Here is a 20781-nt window from a genome sequence, read left to right on the forward strand (position 1 = left end):
TCTTAGATTCTCAATATTCGCCTATATAACCACAGTGCAGTTACCAACTTCCCAAATTTGCATTAATACTTTAATCTCCATCTATGTTCCAGTTTTGTCAATTAATGCAATACTTTCCTTTCCGCCATGGTTTCCCTCCAGCTTAGAATCCAGTCTAGAGACTGGCATTGCATTAAGCTGCCTTGACCCTTTGGCCACCTCCAATCTGAAACATTGCACAGCTTTCTCACCCTTTTATAACAATCACATTTTTAAAGAATACAGTCCCACCTGTCACCTCTTTTCCTTTAATAGACTGTTCCGCCCGGGGCTTGTGTCTCATGTTTCCTGGTGAACAGATAGACTTTGTACATTCTGGGCAGCTGTGCTACTAGGTGATGCTATGTCCTCATGGTGTCCCTTCTGGAGGCACGAGATGTCATCTGCCCTCTTGGGTGATTGTATTTTTGATCCCCTGCTTATGATAGTGCCCAGTTTTCCCACAAATAATAGCTGCTTTTGTGGGGTTTTCTCTTCCCTTGCAGATTAATAAGCAGTCAGAAAGGACACACTTTAGGATGATAAAAATATCCTGTTCCTAGGCCAGGTGTGGTGGCTTATGCCTGTAATCCCAGCACTTTGGGAGGCTGAGGCAGGCAGATCACTTGAGGTCAGGAGTTTGAGATCAGCCTGGCCAACATGGTGCAACCCTTCACTGTACATGGTGAAATTTTGTACTAAAAATACAAAAATTAGCCAAGCATGGTGGTGTAACCCCAGCTACTCAGGAGGCTGAGGCACAAGAATCGCTTGAACCTTGGAGGCAGAGGTTGCAGTGAGCCGAGATCATGCTACTGCACTCCAGCCTGGGTGATAGAGTGAGACTCTGTCTCAAACTAAAAAAAAAAAAAGAAAGAAACTCAAAGAATCAACTCTATGGAAAGTGCTGGTTCCCTTTCATAACAGATTCTTGGAGCCAAAAGAAAAGGATGTAGAGGCACAAGGCAGAGATGTGAAGACATAATTTCCTTCCACCAGGGCAGCTCTGCATGCCACATTCTTAAAGTTCTTGTGGATTTCTGTGCAGTTTTTCACAGCCTGGACACAAGGGTCCCTATGACCATCTTCATTTTTGGCGCCAGAGCTGTCCAATTCTTTGTCAGTTACTCCATCCCCCTATGCTGATCTTCTAATAAATAATCCTTGGGCGGTGTTTCTCCACTCCCATTGTACATATGGCAATACTGAGGTTCCCCCAAATCAGGAGCCTTGCCTTAAGGTCTCTCCAGGGACAGGAAATGATCATTTCCCACATGGGTCAGGCAGTGACCCATTAGTTAGAGGGGACACTAGAGTCACTGGACCCTCATAACAGGACTGTAGAGAATAGTGGTTTCCACCTAAGCAAAATGGGGAGGCCAGAGGACTGCAGAGCGTGCAAGGTGGTTTCTGATGCTGGCACCATACAATACTTATTCTTTGATTCTTTCCTTCCAGTATCCTTGCATTTTTCTTTTGCTTAAGAGATGGGGCTTTGGAATCAGGCATCTGGGACAATTTCCTAACCTCCATGAGCCTGTTTCCTCAGTAAATGGGGGTGATGGTACCTACATCTCAGGACTGGGTTATGGTTAAATTAGACAATGTGTTTTCCTTTTTTTTTTTTTTTTTTTTTTTTTGCTAAGCTCACCTGTCCTTATAATTCTGTAATGCAAATCAGTGCAAATCACTAGAGCTAAAGCTACAACATACAATTAATAAGGATGGGTCACGAGGATATAATAATGTGTTTCCATAGCTTTTGAACTGTTTTCAGGCAGAATTTGATCCTGTATCATAACCTGAGGATTGATTGAACTTAGACAACGTATTTTCCACTTGTGCTTAGCCCAGTGACCAGAAGAAGCCTCAATATTTTGAAACCACAGCTGTATTTGTAGAAAAGACCTTCAAAAAGGTAATTAAGGTAAAATGAGGTGATATGGGTGAGCTCTGATCCAATAAGACTAATGTCCTTATAAAAGGAGGAGATTAGATCAATGTTTGAGACGATGGCTATGCTGATCACTCTGATCTGATCACTATACAGTCTGTGGATCAAAACATCGCTATGTACCCCATGAATATGTACAGTTACTGTTTGTTGATTTTTTAAAATTAAATTAAATTGACTTTTTAAAAAAAAAAAAAGAAAGAAAAAAGACCAGCTGGAATGTTAAAAGAAGAAGAAGAAGACATTAGGACATAGATATGTGCAAACACAGAGAAAAAGACCAGGTGAGAACTCAGTGAGAGCGAGAAGGCAGCCAGTTTTTAAGCCACAGAGAGGCCTCGGGAGAAACAAAAAAAAACCTGCAGACACCCCGATCTTGGGTGTTCAGCCTCCAGAACTGTGAGAAATAAATGCTGTGTAAGCCCCTCAGCCTATAGTGTTCTGTGCAGGCAGCCAGAGCACTCATGGATTCTGCCTCGACCCGCCCCCTTCCCCCGTCCTTTCTTTCCCTTCTCCAGTCTTCCTTCTCCGTCTTTTCTGTGCTCCCCCTGCCCTTTCCAGGGCTCCCACAGGACTTTCCAGGATGCCCATGGTGAAGTATTGCTGAAACTCGCTCCTCAGGGGACGGGATGGGGCCGGGTCATCTGGCCCATGCCTCCAACCTCTTTGACCAAGTTCCTGAGCCTTTGGCTTGAAAGAGTGGGGTGGAAAACAGAAAAGACACCACTGTACTGTTTGCCCAGCTCGAGCATTCACTTAAAACAGCCCAGATCAGCCAGGCGTGGTGGCTCACACCTGTAATCCCAGCACTTTGGGAGGTGGATCACGAGGTCAGAAGTTCGAGACCAGCCTGGCCATCATGGTGAAACCCCATCTCACTAAAAATACAAAAAAAAAAAAAAAATTAGCTGGGCATGGTGGCACGCGCCTGTAATTCCAGCTACTTTAGCAGGCTGAGGCAGGAGAATCACTTGAACCCGGGAGGCGGAGGTTCCAGTGAGCTGAAATTGCGCCACTGCCTGGGCGACAAGTATGAAACTTTGTAAAAAAAAAAAAAAAGAAAAAACAGATCCCAGATCCACTAGCACCACACACATCCCTCCCCAGAGCCCATGCCGTAGCCCTTGACATCAGAGCTCAGGGTCAGAGCAGCACTGAATAAAATCTCTCACTGTTGGTCTGTGGCTTCTGACAAACTAGTTCTCTACCACCCATTCACCCACCGGGTGGCAAGGCTGCTGGGCCAGATGTGGAGAAGATGCTGGCACCCTAAGTCAACAGTCAGCTCACCCGAGACACTGGCTGTTCAGGCAGAGGAAGACCCGACCTTGGCTCCTACGGCGCTGCCAGCCAGCGTCAGTTCAGGCTGCAGAGAAGCCCCTGGCTCGACTGACCAGGCAGGCCGGGAAGAATTCCTTTTCCCTTGCATTCTCACAAGGCACCCCCACCACCAACACCATGTCTTCATGTCACTCGACCCTGGCTGCTGCCTACGTAGCAGTCAGGAGGCTCTGGAGGATGAAAGAGTGGAAGGAGGCATGGGAAGGTGGAGGGCTGGAGGGACAGCAGGACCTGGAGAGGACCCTTGCTCACAGTTCAACTTGGCCCTGTTCCACAGGGCAGGCGGCCTGCACTTGGGGCTCCATCTGTGGCCTGTTCCCATGCAACCTTGGCCTTCTCCCCGCAGGCAAATCAGGGCATGTCCAGAAACGATTACAATCAGCCGCACTACCCTGAGGTTTTTTGTTTTTGGTTTTTTCTCCCGAGGCCTCTCTGTGGCAGAGCCCAGCCAGGGCAGAAAACATACTGTTCTTCCATTTTATGAATGAGCAAAGCCGTATGCTTTCTATAAATGTCTGCGTAAATCATCGGTGGGCATTCCCCTCTTGGCACAAGAAAACCCCAATCCAGACTGCACAGGCAGCTTCTTCTCCGGGAGGGAGGCCCAGGGGTCATTCTCTCCATTTCTTCTGGGCTCTAGGGAGCTGCCTCCTGGGCTGGTCTCTGGTTCTGCAGGGAAAGCTCTTGCTCAGACAATGATTCAGTCCCAAAGGGGCGACAGTTCACCTTTCCAGGGGCCTCCTGGGCTGAGCTCCAGGTGAGGCCCAGCCAGACCTGCTGGGGTTCAGGGGATCTTTTGTAAGCCATCCTCCTGGGAGCTCCAACTCTCCCAGGCCCGCAGCCCTACCTTGCCCATCCCAGCCTGCACGGCCATTGGAAAGGTCTCTGTGCCACTGGCATTTTATGTAAAAGCTTCATGTCCACTTAACTAATATGTAATCATTAATATTACCCCTGGCCCATGTAACCAACTGTTAAACTGACACTAATGAAGTGAGTCGTGGGCACCATGACCAATATTAAAGCCAAGTCTGAACTGTTAACTTAAATGACTCAGGCTGATTTATACACCGTGCCTTGCATTTAACCAGAATGGTGGGTATTTTATATCAAAATGCACAGACATTCCCTCCATCCTGGCTTTATTCTTTCTGACTACCTCCCAGCCCCAACTGGATCAGACCAGACCAAACCAGATGGTCCCGGCCTTAATTATCTGGATCATAGTGCTACCTTTTTGGTGAAAATGCATTCCCAACAACTGGGAAATGCATGGAAAATCTGGCGTTCAAAATAATGTATTAATGAGTACGTTTGACTTGGACTTTGGAGTTGGCTGAAATGAGCATGCTATGAAATTTGGCTAATTCAAATGGTTTGAGTACTCATTTTATGAATGAGCAATGCTGGGGAGGAAGGGGAGCAAGCTGGGGAGGAGGACAACTCCGTGTTGGAAGAGCCCATCTGCAGGTGCGGCTTACCGGCTTCACTCCAAGGCTGGTTTCTAGGAGCCAGGAGAGAGTCACAACCCGGGAGACTCGAGTCAGGGAAACTCTGCTGAGGACACCCACTCCTGCCTCTGCCCTTACCTTCTTCCCAAGCATGCTGGGGTTGGGGGTGTCCCTTTTAATTTAGAGGTTAGTGACACATTCATCTCATAGGACATTATGCTTGTGACAGCTAGCCTGCCTTCCTTGTGTTCCCACCCCCAGCTTCAGGGACACCAAAGGCAGCCACTTGCCTCCAGCATCTAACCAGGAATCATGGGCAGGATCGGGAGTGGGCAGCACCTAGGAGGAGCGAAGCTGCAAGGAGCCCTGAGCGGGGCCAGGTGGGCCAGGCCGGGATACCAGGCGGCCATAAGAACCCCGGGGCTCCTCTGGGACAGTGGGCCTGGGTGTCTGGGGTTGGGCAGATGTTGGGGTATCTCCCTTCTAAAGACCTTGGAAACTGGTGCTTCCACAGCCAGCATTGAGAGTTTGGGGTGGGAGAATTCCGGGTCTGAAGATAGTACCTGCTCCCTGCTCCCTGTAACCCCTTGCAGAAGGCCAGAGGGGCCAATAGAGAGGGGCAGGTAATGAGCCACCTGGACAATGGCTCCATCAAGGCTGCCTGGGATACAAGTTAGATCTCACCCTGCAGTCCTGGTAGACACATCAGGACACCCACCTCGCCATGTGGCACTGTGGACTGACTCGAAGCAAGTTAACGTTTGTGTTAAAAGACTCCAGAGTCTCACTGCTTGATTTTTAATTTTTTTTCAATTCGTTGTTTCTCTTTGATTCCTAGATCCCTTATAGCTGTGTGGCCTTGGCCAAGTTACCTAACCTCTCTGAGCTTCACTTTCCACATCCACACAATGGGCATGAGAACAACCACACCACTCATGAGAAAGGGTCAAGTAAGATACTGCATAGAAAGCCCCTTGCACAGCACCTGGCAGGTGGTAAGTGCTCATAAAAGATGGCTATTGTCATCTTCCTTATTCTTCCCTCAGCCGTCTAACCTCTGTGCCTCTGGACAGGAGGTTCTAGTCTCCCCACTTTCCCACTCATCAGCCTCACATCCTCCTGTTTAGTCTCAGGAGAGTCGGTGGCAGGTCTGAGAGCTGTCGGCTGCAAGCCCAGCGATCTCAGCAGAGCCAGCTCTCAGCAAACCCATTTCCACCTGAACTGCCAAGGTGTGCAGTCCCAGGCCAGGCCTGCGGGCTGTCACGTTTAGCATTTGGTTCTCTCTTTCCCTCTGCTCCTTGCCTCGCCTGCCCCTAAGGACGCTCTTAGCCACCCTGCTGCTCTGTCAGGCCCTAACTCGTTCGGCCGGCTTGCCTTGGTACCAGGGCTTATCCAAACATCTTCATCGCTTTTCATAAATTCAATCCCTCCTTATCAGCCGCACCATCAGGAGGAAGGGCAGGAGGGGCTTGTGACTGAAGTGTGGGGAAGAGAAGCTTTAATTAGCCTCCTTGCTTCGCGGGGTCACCCGCAGTTCAACCGCCCTGCCTCCGCATGCTCCCAATCACGTAGTGGGAAGCCAGCCCTGCCGCGCTCTCGCCACACTGCACACCGCTTGCACGGCTGGCCTCTGCTCCCCGCATCCAGGGCTGGGTTCCTGCCCCTGGCTGTGTGCTGGGCAGGAGTCCTGCAAACTGGAAATGAAAATCAGCCAGCACCATCCTCTAGAACATCAGTTCTGTGACAGCCGCTTTGCCGCCATCTCCCAATGCACAGTACAATACTACTAGTAGCAGCAAAACCCCAACCTTGGTTCTATGAGCAAACTCACTTTGCAGAGAGTGCTAAGCCCCTATCAGAATGCGAAGTGCTTTTGCCAGTCCTCAAAAACAGCCTCCGTGATAACGAGGTAAAAAGAGCACTGGGCTTCGAGTCGAGCTCACCAACGCTCCGAATTCTGCTGCCTTTTAGCTGTGCAGTCTTGGAAAAGTTTCCTCATCCTCAAAAATAACAGAGCATGGATAAGAGTACCAATCCTTCCTACCTCCCATTGCTGTGAGCCCTAAGCGGGAACATATGCAAATATACTTCCCAGTGTGCCAAATTCTAAACAAATGACACGTATTCCTAGCCGTCCAGCCCACTAGGTGTGTGGCAACATCTTGCCCAAAATAGTAGGCCCAGAGACTGATTCTTTCCACACTTGTTTATTCACTTAACTCAGCCACTGACCTGCAGCCCAATTTCTTCCATGAAGACCTTAACCTGAATCTCCAGCACCCCGCTGCTACGGTTTAAAAGCTGGGGCTAATTTTTCGTGGTATAAGGACATCGTCCCCAGCTCCACCCCATCTACCACTGGTTGCTTCCTCTTCCCGAACATTCAACCACTCGGCGGGGGTTGTATGGGAAGCCAAACACAGCCCTTCCCAGATCCCTGTCTTATACTTTACGTCAGTTTCAAATTCCCAAGATAACTGAATAGCCAAATTCATTTGATAACATTTCTTTGCAAGTGTGCTTCTCAGTGCCAAGCCTCATCCTAGCGCCTAGGAGAGGTCCCTGGCTGTTTCTGGGCTGCCCAGAGGGGCAATAAACAGTGAGATCCTAGGGTTTACTCTCCAGCTAGGACTGTCTTGGGCAAATGACTATGGATTTCTTAGATCTTTGGGGAGAAGGCAGAGGCAGCTTTACAGATAGAATCCGAAGAGTGGATGCTCAAAGGTGCTGAATGAATGAATTCTTTAGTCATCGTGCTCTCTGGGAGAAATGGAAACTCTCAGCCTTCGATTTGGTTCATAAACGAACCCATCGGGGAGGAGCCCCTCACCCAGTGCTCAGCCTAGTGCTGACCCATTACCATGCAATGAGTGTGAGACCGGAGGAGACAGAGGGAAGCAAAAGAGACACAGTCTTAGATTCCCCAAGAGGTCCCAGCCCACGCACTCATGATTATGATGATAGCTGGCATGTATGCGTTATCCAGGCCTTCCGAGCACATTCTCATGCATTTTCTCTTTTGATCTGAGGCAGATAACGCAGACGGGAGCATGCGCCTGGAAGGCCACCCTGCCACACAGCACACTGACTGAGCAAGAACAAAGACCGTAAATGAAGAAGGATGTTTGCACTCTGCTCCTCGCTTGCCTGAAAACAGGAAACTTTGGAGACCTGTTCTGGCAAGGTTTCCACCTCTTCCTCACCCCAAAGCTGAATAGCCTGAGAGGTCTTACTTTTATTACTTTTTTTAAGAGGACAAATCTTTTCCAAGGCACTTTTCTTTTTCTTTTCATTTTGTTGCTGTGATAGGGAACTGTGTGAGTTCTGACCGTTCAATGGGGAAATGGGGATCGATCATGAGTAATTTTCCCTGACATGCAACCTGTGCAGGTCTTGCCTTCCTCAAGCACCTGCGAGAAGAAGTCGTCACTAGTGGGGAATTCCAGCAGGTGACCCAATCGAGCCAGCTGGGCAGGCTCCTGGAGCTGATGGCTTGGGAAGGAGGGAGTCAGAAATGGCAGCCCCATGGAGGTATGCCTGTCCGCGGATGACAGAGATCACAAAACAATGACACTGACTTGTCGTGGGGATGGTATGAACAGACACCAGGAAGGATTGGAGAAGATCTCTCTTGCTGACAGAGTACAGGGACCAGCCAGCTAGGAAACCCAGAGGCCAGATATGTCTGAGCGTAGGAGCAGGAGCAGTGAGGTATGTCTGGAAGCAGCAGGCAGGACCTGGGCCAGAATGGCTTTGTGAGATTCTGTTTTGCAGCCTCAGCAGCCTCTGAGTCTTACAGTCCCAATTCTTAAAGTTGAAACATGGGCAAGGTACTAAATCTCTGTATCAGTCAGGGTCCTCCAGAGAATCAGAACTAATAATAGATGATAGATAGATAAATAGATAGATAGATAGATAGATAGATAGATAGATAGATAATCTATTTTAATAAATTAGTTCAAGCAATTGTAGGTACTGGGAGGTCTGAAATCTGTAGGGCAGGCCAACAGGGTGGCAACTGTGGATGTTGCAATCTTGAGGTCAAAATCCGTAGGGCAAGCTGGCAGACTGGAAACCCAGCCAGGAGTTGATGCTATAATCTTAAAGCAGAATTTCTTCTTCCCTAGAAAACCTCAGATTTTGCTTTTAAGGCCTTCAGCTTGTTGGGTGAAGCCCACCCACATTCCCAAGGATAATCTCTTTTACTCAAGGTCAACTGATTGTTGATGTTAATGACGTCCACAAAATGCCTTCACAGCAATGTCTCGATTCGTGTTTGATCAAATACTTAGGCGCAATAGTCTGGCTAAGTGTAAAGAGAAAACTATCACAATCTCACTGATGAGAGGCTCCAAGGTCATTTTATGGGCTCTGCCATCCTCCCACATGAAAGCCCAAGAAGTAGGTTTTACCCTCAGTTGACAGCCTTTTGATAGAGGTACTATATTCTCTCGAAATCACCACCCACCATGAGCCGCTAGTGTGAGTCAGCACTCAGTGATGCCTCTCAAGTTGAACTGAACTACATTTGGGAAATTAACAGGCCTGAGACTTAGGAGATGTGGGTTCAAGTTCTAGCTCCACCATTAGTTGGGTGTGGTGGTCCCTTGGGCAGGTCATTTTTCCTATCTGGGCCTCCATTGTGCCTGTGTGTGCGTGTGTGTGTGTGTAGTATACAACTGATCCTTGAACAACATGGTTTGAAATGCGAAGGTCTCCCTATATGGGATTTTCAATCAAAGTTACACTGAGTGTGCCTGCCTCTCCTGCCTCCCCTTCCACCTCCTCCACCTCTCCTACCTACACCACTCCGAGACAGCAAGACCAACCCCTCCTCTTCCTCCCCTTCCTCAGCCTACTCAGTGTGAAGATGATGAGGATGAAGACCTTTATGATGATGCACTCCCACTTAATGAATAGTAAACATGTTTTCTCTTCCTTATGATTTTTTAAAATTTTAAGTTCTGGGATACATGTGCAGAACATGCAGGTTTGTTACATAGGTATACATGTGCCATGGTGGTTTGCTGCACCTATCAACACGTCATCTAGGTTTTAAGCCCTGCTTGCATTACGTATTTGTCCTAATGCTCTCCCTCTCCTTTCCCCCAACCCCCTGACAGGCCCCGGTGTGTGACATTCCTCTCCCTGTATCCATGTGTTCTCATTGTTCAACTCCCACTTATGAGTGAGAACATGTGGTGTCTGGTTTTCTGTTCCTGTGTTAGTTTGCTGAGAATGATGGCTTCCAGCTTCACCCATGTCCCTGCAAAGGACATGAACTCATTCTTTTTTATGGCTGCATAGTATTCCATGGTGTATATGTGCCACATTTTCTTTATCCAGTCTATCATTGATGGGCATTTGGGTTGGTTCCAAGTCTTTGCTATTGTAAATAGTGCTGCAATAAACATACATGTTCATGTGTCTTTATAGTAGAATGATTTATAATCCTTTGGGTATATACCCAGTAATGGGATTGCTGGGTCAAATGGTAATTCTCCTTATGATTTTCTTAATGCCATTGTATTTTCTCTACCTTACTTTACTGTAGTAATACAGTATATAGTACATATAACAAACCAAATACGTGTTAAAATAATGTCTATGTTACTGGTAAGTCTTCCAGTCAATACAAGGCTATTAGTTCAGTTTCAGGGGAGTCAAAATTATACACAGATTTTCAACTACATGGTGGCTCAGCACCCCTAACTCCTACATTGTTCAAGGGTCAACTGTATGTGGAAGTTGAACCACAGGTTATCCACTTGTAGCAAATGGTTAAATCACTTATCACATATCCATGCTATGGAATACCATACTGTAGTTACAAAACAATAAAGTATCCATATACACTGATGGGGAAATGGCAGAACTATGCATATACTATGTCTTTGTCTGTTCAGGCTACTATAACAAAATATCATAGCCTGAGTGGCTTATATATGACAGAAATTTACTTCTCACAGTTCTGGAAGTTGGAGATTTAAGGTCGGAGCACCAGCATGGTTGGGTTCTAGTGAGGGTCCTTTTCCAGATTGCAGACTGCTGACCCCTTGTGATGCCCTCACATGGCAAAAGGGGAAAACAGCTTCCTGAGACTTCTTTTATAACAGCACTAATCCCATGTACAAGCGTGTCATCCTCATGACCTAATCACCTCCCAAAGGCCCCACCCCCAATACATCACCTTGGGGGTTAGAATTTCAACATATGAATTATGGGAGGACACATCAAGACTATAGCATCCTATAAGCCAAATCTATAAGCTCTATCTTCATTTGTGTGTTTGTGTGCACTGTGTGTATGTGTGTCCAGAAAGAAGACCAGAATAAAGTACACAAGGCTGCTCTAGTGGTTACCCAGAGGAGGAAAGTGAGATGGGTGGTGGGGCAAGAGAGATGGAATGAGTCTACCTACATATACCGATCCTGTTGTTTCCAACCAGAATATAGTCACATGTCATCTATATGATTTTAGATAACAGTAACAACAACAATAGCAACAAACAAAGGAAGTGGGTAAACTTAGGCTAGTTCCTGTCATTATTTCAGAATTGTCCCATCTTCTCTAGTCCCCAAATTCTCCTGGGTGGGGCCTCTCAAAGTTTAGCTTACTATTAAGGAGTGTGTAAGCAAAATTGTTAGCAAATGCCATCATAATGCTCAAATTTTTCCATTGAACCTTCAGTTATGGTATCATTTGGGGGTCTTGGCAGGAAATAAATGACACACTCAAGTTAGGTGATTCTGAGGCAAGTTAGTAAAGGGTTTGTCATATTAGGTGTGTCATGAAGGATAGTGCCACCCATAGGGCTCTAGTACTGCCCTCGAGGGAGCAGCTGCTAGTGACCACACAGAGGGATAGAATGGGGAGGGGACAGTCAGGTGCAGTGGTTCATGCCTGTAATCCCAGCACTTTGGGAGGCCGAGGCGAGAGATCACCTGAGGTCAGGAGTTCGAGACCAGCCTGGCCAACATGGTGAAACCTCATCTCTACTAAAAATACAAAAATTAGCCAGGCATGGTGGCAGGCACCTGTAGTCCCAGCTACTTAGGAGGCTGAGACAGAAAAATTGCTTGAACCCAGGAGACGGAGGTGGCAGTGAACTGAGATCGCACCATTGCACTCCAGCCTGGGCGATGGAGCAAGACTCCGTTTTAAAAAAAAAAAAGAATGGGGAGGGGTCAGTGTGATGGTTAATACTGAGTGTCAACTTGATCAGACTGAAGAATGCAAAGTATTGTTCCTGGGTGTGTCTGTGAGGGTGTTGACAAAGGAGATTAACCTTTGAGTCAGTGGGCTGGGAAAGGCAGACCCACCCTCAATCTGGGTGGGCACCATGTAATTAGCTGCCAGTATGGCCAGAATAAAAGCAGGCAGAGGAGTGTGGAAGGACTAGACTGACTTAGTCTTCTGGCCTTAATCTTTCTCCTGTGCTCGATGCTTCCTGCCCTTAAACATTGAACTCCAAGTTCTTCAGCTGCGGGACTCTTGGACCTTCGACCACAGACTGAAAGCTGCATGCACTGTCGGCTTCCCTACTTTTGAGATTTTGGAACTCGGACTGGCTTCCTTGCTCCTCAGCTTGCATACGGCCTATTGTGGGACCTCACCTTGTGATCGTCTGAGTCAATACTCCTTAATAAACTCCCCTTCCTATCTACATCTGTCCTATTAGTTCCGTCCCTCTAGAGAACCCTAATACAAGGAACACCCCAGCCTCACTCTCCTCACTCTCTCCCATCTCCCACCAAAGTTCACCATTTTCCAAAACCAACCAGAAGCCCTAAGGGGGCAGGGAGAGTGTTGATACAGTTCATACAGGTTAGCCTCCTGGAGCACAGAGCAGGGTGGGGCAGAGTGGAAAGGGGCAAGCAGAGAAATCCACATGCACAGTGGCCATTCTAATGAGAAAAACCATGCACAATCACAGTTAGATTTTTGCCTGAAATATTATGCTCCCATCTGGCTACGCATATGTATTTTGTTTCCACTCTACTTCCATCTCAAACTGGTTTTGTGCTCTTGGGCACGCTCCCACTCCAGCCCCAGGCCCCTAATTTTTTGATCCGTAAGATGAGGGTACTGGGTGAATCTAATTATTTCTGGGATTCTTTCCAGCTCTAACAGTCATAACTCTTGAGTCTAGCCCTCTACCTGAACCTTGAGCCTTTTTATGGTTGGAAACTGCTGGTGACAGGTCATGAGTCTGCAGGGGTCTTTGTGCAGATCCTGCCTCTTCTACTTGGCACAAAGAAGGCAAAACAGGTCTGCAAAAGTGGGCCAGTTCTTAACACTATCTCTGCCTGGGCTCCCCACTGGAAGAACCCAAGCAAAATAAGTAAAATCCACCCTGTTGAATTGACGGGTGGTATTGCTGATTCATCATCTCCTGACAAGGGGCGGGTAAGTGGCGAAATGTAGTAAGTAACTGAGCTTTTTTTTTTTTTTTTCACCTATATCAGTGCCCTGTTTTCTCCTCTATGCCCTCCTCAGCTCCAACTCTGTGAATCAGGAAAAAGATAGTTCAGTTTCCAGTAGTGTTGCCAACAACCCCCATTCCTCAACCAAATACTCCCATCTGAGAAATGTAATGTGCAATACACATGCTATTTGCATGCCCTTATCCTAAACAGGAGAATGACCCATCGTCATTGGACTCTGCCTATCCAAGTCACAAGCTCTGAGCTCTCCTTTCTCTCAAATCTGGCCATGCCTTTGAAATCCCAGCATGCCTCTGTCTTCAGAGCATAGGGGCTTTTTGTTGTGACCATGAACCAACAGTGCCCAAAATCTGAGAATTTTGAAGAATGCCAAACACAGCTTTATGCCTAGAAGCAGCTATAGTTGTACTCATAAATGCTTCCTCCAAGGCTTAAAGGTCATTCCCTATCATTTTTCCTGCAGACTTTTGGTTTCAATATATGGTGGGCCCACTCACAGGCAAGAATTTTCCTGGGCATTTCTAAGGCATTGCAGCTGTACTTAGGTGAGGAGCCATAACAATGAGATGTGGAATAGAGCCAATCAGCTGAAGAAATTGATACTGAATAAGGAAATATTTTTTACCAGTGAGAGACTCTCAACAATGAAATCAGTGCCCTAGCAATGTGGAGCATTGCAAGAGATTGAGTCACACCATGTTAGGGTCCGTGCCAAGATGAAACACCCAATTACCCATCCTTCCAGGTATGAGAGTTAAGAAAGACATGCTAGGAGGGTCTCAGTGATTCTTCCTCTGTGTTTGGTTGATTTTAGTTTTCAGGGAGTGATTTGGTTGACCTGTGAATTCTCAGCTTTAAATAAAGACTCGGAACTATGGAGATAGCTGTTCTTCATCTGTGGACCTCCTAAGAGAAAGAAATAGAATTAACAGTAATTGAGAATGAATAGATAGGCCAAGCAGGATTCTAAGGGTTCTATAAACATGACTGTATTGAATCATTGCAAATATCATGCCCATTTAAAGATGTGGAAACGGAGGCAAAGGAAATGAAGTGTGTTTTTCAGGATCAATAACCTGCAGGACTAATATTTAAACCTGGGTCACTCTGACTTTGGTGGCCTTGGAGGCCCATTCACATCAACACACCACCTCGGTGAGGATTCAGATAAACTTACTTCAGTCTAGGTTTAATGACTTTTGAGGTCCCCAAATGGCAGTCGTTAGGTATGTTTCTTTTCTGTGGGCTGTGCCGTTCCTCCCAGAGCTGGGTCTGCTTCCCTGCCCTCCTGACTCCATGCACGGAAGTCCAGCCACATTGCAGAGGAAGGACTTGCTAATGGAAAGAAATGAAGAGACCCAGCCTCCCTCACCACCCATTGGTGCCTGATTATTAACACATTTTTTGCTGCCATTGGAAATGGAAGACAGTGCCAACTGCTTAGTTCTCCTGGCTGGCCAGCGCAACCTGTATGACAAAGGGGAAGAGCCTTCAAGTGAGTCAGGAGAGGAGCGGGGCTCTGGGCAGAAAAGCTCCCCAAAGCAAGTGTGCTGGGAGGATGTTTTTTGTATTTTAACCAGTGTTCACCTCTGTCTCTCCCTACACAATATTTCCTTGCACTACTTGGTCTTTCCTCATCTAGTTAGTGAGGCCCGATTGAATTTGCTGCATTAGAGTGTGGATAACACCCCCAAATCAAAGACATAGCATAATACACCCTGGTTTTTGAGTTTCAAAGAAGGCTTTTGAAAGGTATCACAAATACAACAGATTTGGGAGAACATGTGCTGAGGTGGACTGAAGTGGCCCTTCGATAAAAGCTGAGAGATTCCATGTTGGGGGAGCAAAGGGAGGCAGGCTCAAAGCAGAGAGTGAGATGATATGCCAAGTACTGAGTCGGGGTACCACTGAGTACTGAGATGACATGCCAGGTACTGAGTCAGGGGTACTACCGAGTACTGAGATGACATGCCAGGTACTGAGTCAGGGGTACTACCAAGTACTGAGATGAAATGCCAGGTACTGAGTTGGAGTACTACCGAGTACTGAGATGACATGCCAGGTACTGAGTCAGGGGTACTACCGAGTACTGAGATGACATGCCAGGTACTGAGTCAGGGGTACTACCGAGTACTGAGATGACATGCCAGGTACTGAGTCAGGGGTACTACCGAGTACTGAGATGACATGCCAGGTACTGAGTCAGGGGTACTACCGAGTACTGAGATGACATGCCAGGTACTGAGTCAGGGGTACTACCGAGTACTGAGATGACATGCCAGGTACTGAGTCAGGGGTACTACCGAGTACTGAGATGATACGCCAGGTACTGAGTCAGGGGTACTACCGAGTACTGAGATGATACGCCAGGTACTGAGTCAGGGGTACTACTGAGTACTGAGATGATATGCCAGGTACTGAGTCAGGGGTACTACCAGGGTGCTGTGAATAAGTGAACAGAGGCATGTCCTCTGGTTGGGATCAAAGGCTGCTTGGCAGCGCCCAGGGTGAATGAACGGCTGAGGTAGGCCATAGTAACCTGAAAGACAGGCCATAGTAGCCTGTCGGAGGTCTCAGATGAGCCCACTGCAGACACGTGATATGGAGAGCACACTGTCCCACCCCCTAATTGCCAGAGCACTCTGTTAGCCTTCCCTGTTCCCTGAATTTAGAGGCAACACCCACGAAAAGGGTAGGAAGGATCTGAAATGCTCTGGTGCAATTGAGTTTGTGATAATATGAGTTCTATTTCTTGCATTTCTGAGTTTGTAAACTGAGGTTCACACCTACTCTCTGAGTTAGGCACCTCCCTGAGACAGATCTCTGCCACCCACTACCTCTCCACACAGTGCAGAGTTTGCTCCCTCCCCTCCTCACTGCAAGGCTGCTGGGCACCTGCCCCATGGGCATGTCTGCCGGGCACCTGCCCCATGGGCATGTCTGCCACCCAGAAGACTCCTCCATCTCCCTGCCCACTGCACCCATGAGGGCTTCTGCACAGCCAGACCTGTTCTCTTGGAGCCTCGGGCTTTGACCTGCCCCATCAAAGGACAGCAGCCAAGGTGACAAGCCCATCCCAGCTCAGATCCTCCGGCAGAGGCAGATACTGAGGCAAGAGACAGGCTAAAGGGAAAGTATAATATCCTCCATCTCCCAATCTCTGGGAACACTGTATTTGAGGTTTGTTTGGCCACCCAAGATGCTGGGCTCTGCCAGACCAGATAACCATTCCAGTTTGACAGGCACCCACAGCCCCCTGGTATGTGCCTTTGACCCACCTGATAGTTCTGCTTTTCTTTTCTTCTGGGATCCCCGAGCTTCTGTTCCCTCCTCCTCACCTGGCTAGAGAGATGTCACCCAGCTAATGTCTTTTAACCCTGCAAGAGGCAAGTTACAGAATGCCCCAACATCAGGATTTTTTTTTTTTCTTTTTTTTTAGCTTTCAAAACCTTGGAAGTACTGCAGGGTAAACCACAGTTTGAGATACCTTGCAGCAGTGGTTCTCTGCCATTTCTCCCTGCAGCACATGTTTGTCTTTCTAAAATATTTCTTTTTTTTTTTTTTTTGACGGAGTCTCACTTGCACCAGGCTGGAGTGCAGTGGTGCGATCTCGGCTTACTGCAACCTCCGCTTCCCAGGTTCAAGCGATTCTTTTGCCTCAGCCTCCCAAGTAGCTGGGACTACAGACACACGCCACCACGCCCAGCTAATTTTTTTATTTTTAGTAGAGACAGGGGTTTCCCATGTTGGCCAGGATGGTTTCAATCTCTTGACCTCATGATCCGCCCACCTCGGCCTCCCAAAGTGCTGGGATTACAGGTGTGAGCCACTGCACCCGGTCTATAACATTTCTATTTCTGAGTTTATAAACTCAGAAATCTGAGTTTAGGGCAACCAACGCAACCAAATCACTCTCTGAAAACTAAAATCAGCTCAGGTTTCTCTCCTACCGTGCACCAGGCTCTGCTGTAGGGAATGGGATCAGGCACAAGCAAGATTTACAAGGTTCCTGCTCTCAGGAAGTGTCCGTTCCAGCCCAGAAGGGTAGACATGGAGATGCATGGCTCAGATCCTTCAAAAAAAGGACGCATTGCCTGGCTGAGAGGAGCTTGACTGGCTGACAGCCACTGCACTGGTGCCTTCGAGGTCCTCGTCAGCTTTCAGGCTGAGGTCATGCTGTTCTGGAGGCAGCCCTAGCTAATGACAATACAAGGTGGTGGAACAAGAGCCAACCCGTTTCCACCCACATGGGACTTCTCCATTGGGCAGTCTCCGATCCAAAGCTTCCCATGGGCTGCTGGAGACTGCCCAGGTCACCTTCACATTCTGATGGTTCCCCCTGCCCAGTCCAGCTCCCTCCCCTTTTCCCTCATAGGATGCTTATTCCCCCAACAAACCCCTAACTCCATCTCTGCATTGGCTTCCTGCAAACCCAACTGGTATGTGGAGGACATGCAAACCAGCATGAGTGTCGGTAGTGACACGTGCTATGGAAGAAGAACAGAGCCCCTGGACAGAGGCTGACTCACTCCTAGAAGAGGGCCAGGTTTGCTCAAAGTCAGGTGCACCCAGCCTCTGAGAAGGGCATGTGTGCACTGACACATGAGGAAGAGGAGCCAGCCATGCTCAGAGGAGCTGGGAAAGGGCTCCAGGCAGTGTAAGAAGGAAGACTTGCATTGGAGGTCCAGGAAGGAGCGACTGAATGGAGCACAGTGTTGAGAGATGGGCGAGGGAAAGGAGATGAGGCCAACAGGGCCAACAGAGCCTTGGATGTCCAGTTCTCCTCCAAGTGAACTTCAAGAACAGCAGCGTGATCTGTGTGCGGCATGATCCCACAGACAAACCCAAATGTGAGGAGGCAATAAAACAGGGCAATAATTTGTCATCGCCTCGCTACTCACAGCTGATGAGCAAAAGCGGCTAACCTCGTCCTGGCTGTGACCTCCATGAGACAGGCTAGGAGTGATGGGCAACTCTGGCCACTCGGAAAATCATCTTGGACTGCAAGGGAGTGAAAGGGATGTTGCTAGGTTAGTACCTGTTCTGATTTGTTTTTAAAAAGTGAATCACTCCCAAACCTCAGGGTGTTATTCATCAGCCCGTCACTTGTTCCTCTGTGTGATGGTGACACATTTGCATGTCATGACAACCTAGATGAGCACTGCTTCCCTGGAGTAGGGGAGCAGGTGGGTGGGAACGGGGGAAGGTGGTTGGGATGCCAGAGAGCCTTGCCCTAAATCAGTGGTTCTCAACTGGAGGCGATTTGGTTCCCCAGGGGACATCTGGCAATGTCTGAGGACATTTTTGGTTTTTACACTTGTGGGTAGGAATGCTACTGGCATCTGGTGGGTAGAGGTCAAGGGCACTGCTAAACATCCTACAGTGCACAGAACAGCCCCCGCCCACAAAGAATGATTCAGCTCCAAATGTCAACAGGGCTGCAATGAGCTTGAGAAACCCTGCCCTAAATCAAGAGCCAAATTGTTCATCTCTGAACCAAGGGTTGCTCTCAGATGGGGTCTTTGGATGAGGGCACGCAGCAGACTTTGATAAATACAACCAGTGGGGGCTTTGTCAGTGCAGTTCTGCAAATGGCAAACACAACATCTAAGTGTTTGCTCTTCCTTTCTTACTGTAGTTTAAATACCAAGAAACATTACCCTAAAAGAATTTTAACCTCTAAGACTGTAGATGTTCCTACACTGGCATCTTCTAAGACCGGCTGATTGGGCCAACGGGGGTATAGACTCAACCAGAGACAGGGGAATGGACAAGATGACTGCCCATACCCCCTGCACTTACCCCAAGGAGGTTCTCTCCAGCCAGGCATTTTAATTAATTTTAGTCCCTTTCAAGACCACAGTTATTATTGTAAAAACACCGATAATACTAAACACATGTGGAAAGCATAGCGCCGGCTGCAGCCCTGGAGACCTGAGGACGTGCTAAGTCATATGTCATCTGGGGTGGTGAGAAATCAGCAGGCCCCCTCCCCCTGCCCTCTGAGACCCCAACACCCTTCTCAGTAGGACTGCTCTCCTTCTGTCACCAGCCTAGCCCCCTCCCTAGCTCAGTTTCCCCACCCCCACCAAAGCTCAAGTACCCTTCCCTCCCCACAGAAACAGCCAAGGTGGGTGGGGTGGCAGGTCTCTGGAAATCCTGGTTTAATGATTTTATTAGTAAAGAGGGGGGAAGCAAAGAAAAGGCGCATTCTCTCATTTTGGAAGAATGCTTCATTATCTGCCTTTGCAGGGTGTGAAACACCTCACTGGGCTGTAACCAGCCCTGAATTATTGAGTGAGATGCTCAGGCGTCAGGCTTTCCTCTCCCCCGTCCCCCTGGCCCACACCACTGTTTGCTGCATGGTGTCTCAATTCCACTTTCAGGTGAAGGCTGGGAAAATCCAAGAGCTACAGAGCTGCACGGGCATTGTCCTCCCAGAACCACGACCTCTTTCGGGGGGTCTTGCCCTGAAAACAGTCCCCGTGGCACGTGTCTAGTTCCATCTTCACTTGTGTAAGACCATTTCTCCTGCATTCTTGGCCTCACATCTGATTCCCAGGTGCCTTTTGCCTCATGAAACACCTCAGTCCTATTTTAGAGGTTAGAAAGTTCCTTCTTGGCCAAAACGGAGCTAAAGACGCCGGCGTTTGGGTAGCTCTCTGTGACTGACTAAGTGAGTATGCAAAAATCTTTCACCTCTACAGCCCTGCTTGCCTTCATCTCCTCTTGAAGATGACAGAGAAGATACTGTTCTTCCCATTTTACAGGTGGAAAAGGCAAAATGCAGAGAGGTTAAGTGGCCCTTCTAAGGGCACACAGCAATTACGAGACAGAGACAAAGGGAACACAGGGCTCCTCAACAGCAGTCTCCCTATAAACTGTGGACTGATCTGCCCCGTGCCAGATCATCCCTAGCCTCTTTCAGGAGTGCCCTTTACAGACATTCTCTCCAAACCCCAGGGTTCCTGTGGCCTCTGCCACAGAGGGGACGGTCTGGTGGCTGTGTTCCAGATCACAGCCTCCATCTTCAGTTTCCATAACACTGGGTTCAGGGTTGGTCCCTCCCCAGGGTTAGATACTGCCTCTTCCGCTGGGTCCTCCCCTGGCTCCACCTCTGCATCTGAACATCTAGCCTCTTCCTACCACCACTCTCCTCTGCAAGAATCCTGCAGTCACATACGCCCTCCACCCTCAACTAGGCACGAAAGGTCAGGCCAAACTAGGAGTTCATCATCTACAGAAAAAAGAAAAAAAAAAAAATCTTATATCTGTCCCAGTTGTGGGGAGCTTGGACAGTGCGGCAGCTCACCTTCCAAACAAAGACCTAAGTGACAAGTTCCTTGAGGACAGTCCCTTAAGAAAAGAAAAACAAAAATCCAAAAAAGTGAACACATATTGGCACTGTTGTATGTTGTATGATAAACTCATTTAATCATCACAAAGACTACGTGAAGCAGGTGCTGGTATTATACCCTTTTCATGGATAGGGAAACTGAGGCACAGAGCAGTCAAGTAACTCGCTCAAGGTCACATAACTAGCAAGCGAGAGAGGTCTGATTAGACCACG

At 48.0% G+C, this 20781-nt stretch overlaps 1 long non-coding RNA gene across 1 annotated transcript; it reads left to right on the top strand.

Moving 5' to 3' along the window:
• Positions 1-1721: 1721 nt before the first annotated feature.
• LOC105469086 (uncharacterized) lies at positions 1722-8084 on the top strand. Its single transcript, XR_979793.3, has 4 exons — positions 1722-1936; positions 5026-5144; positions 5603-5759; positions 7798-8084. It is a non-coding gene; the product is annotated as an uncharacterized lncRNA (long non-coding RNA).
• The last annotated feature ends 12697 nt before the right edge of the window (positions 8085-20781 follow it).

The sequence above is a fragment of the Macaca nemestrina genome, chromosome 17 (genome assembly GCF_043159975.1).
Source record: "Macaca nemestrina isolate mMacNem1 chromosome 17, mMacNem.hap1, whole genome shotgun sequence".
NCBI lineage: Eukaryota > Metazoa > Chordata > Mammalia > Primates > Cercopithecidae > Macaca > Macaca nemestrina.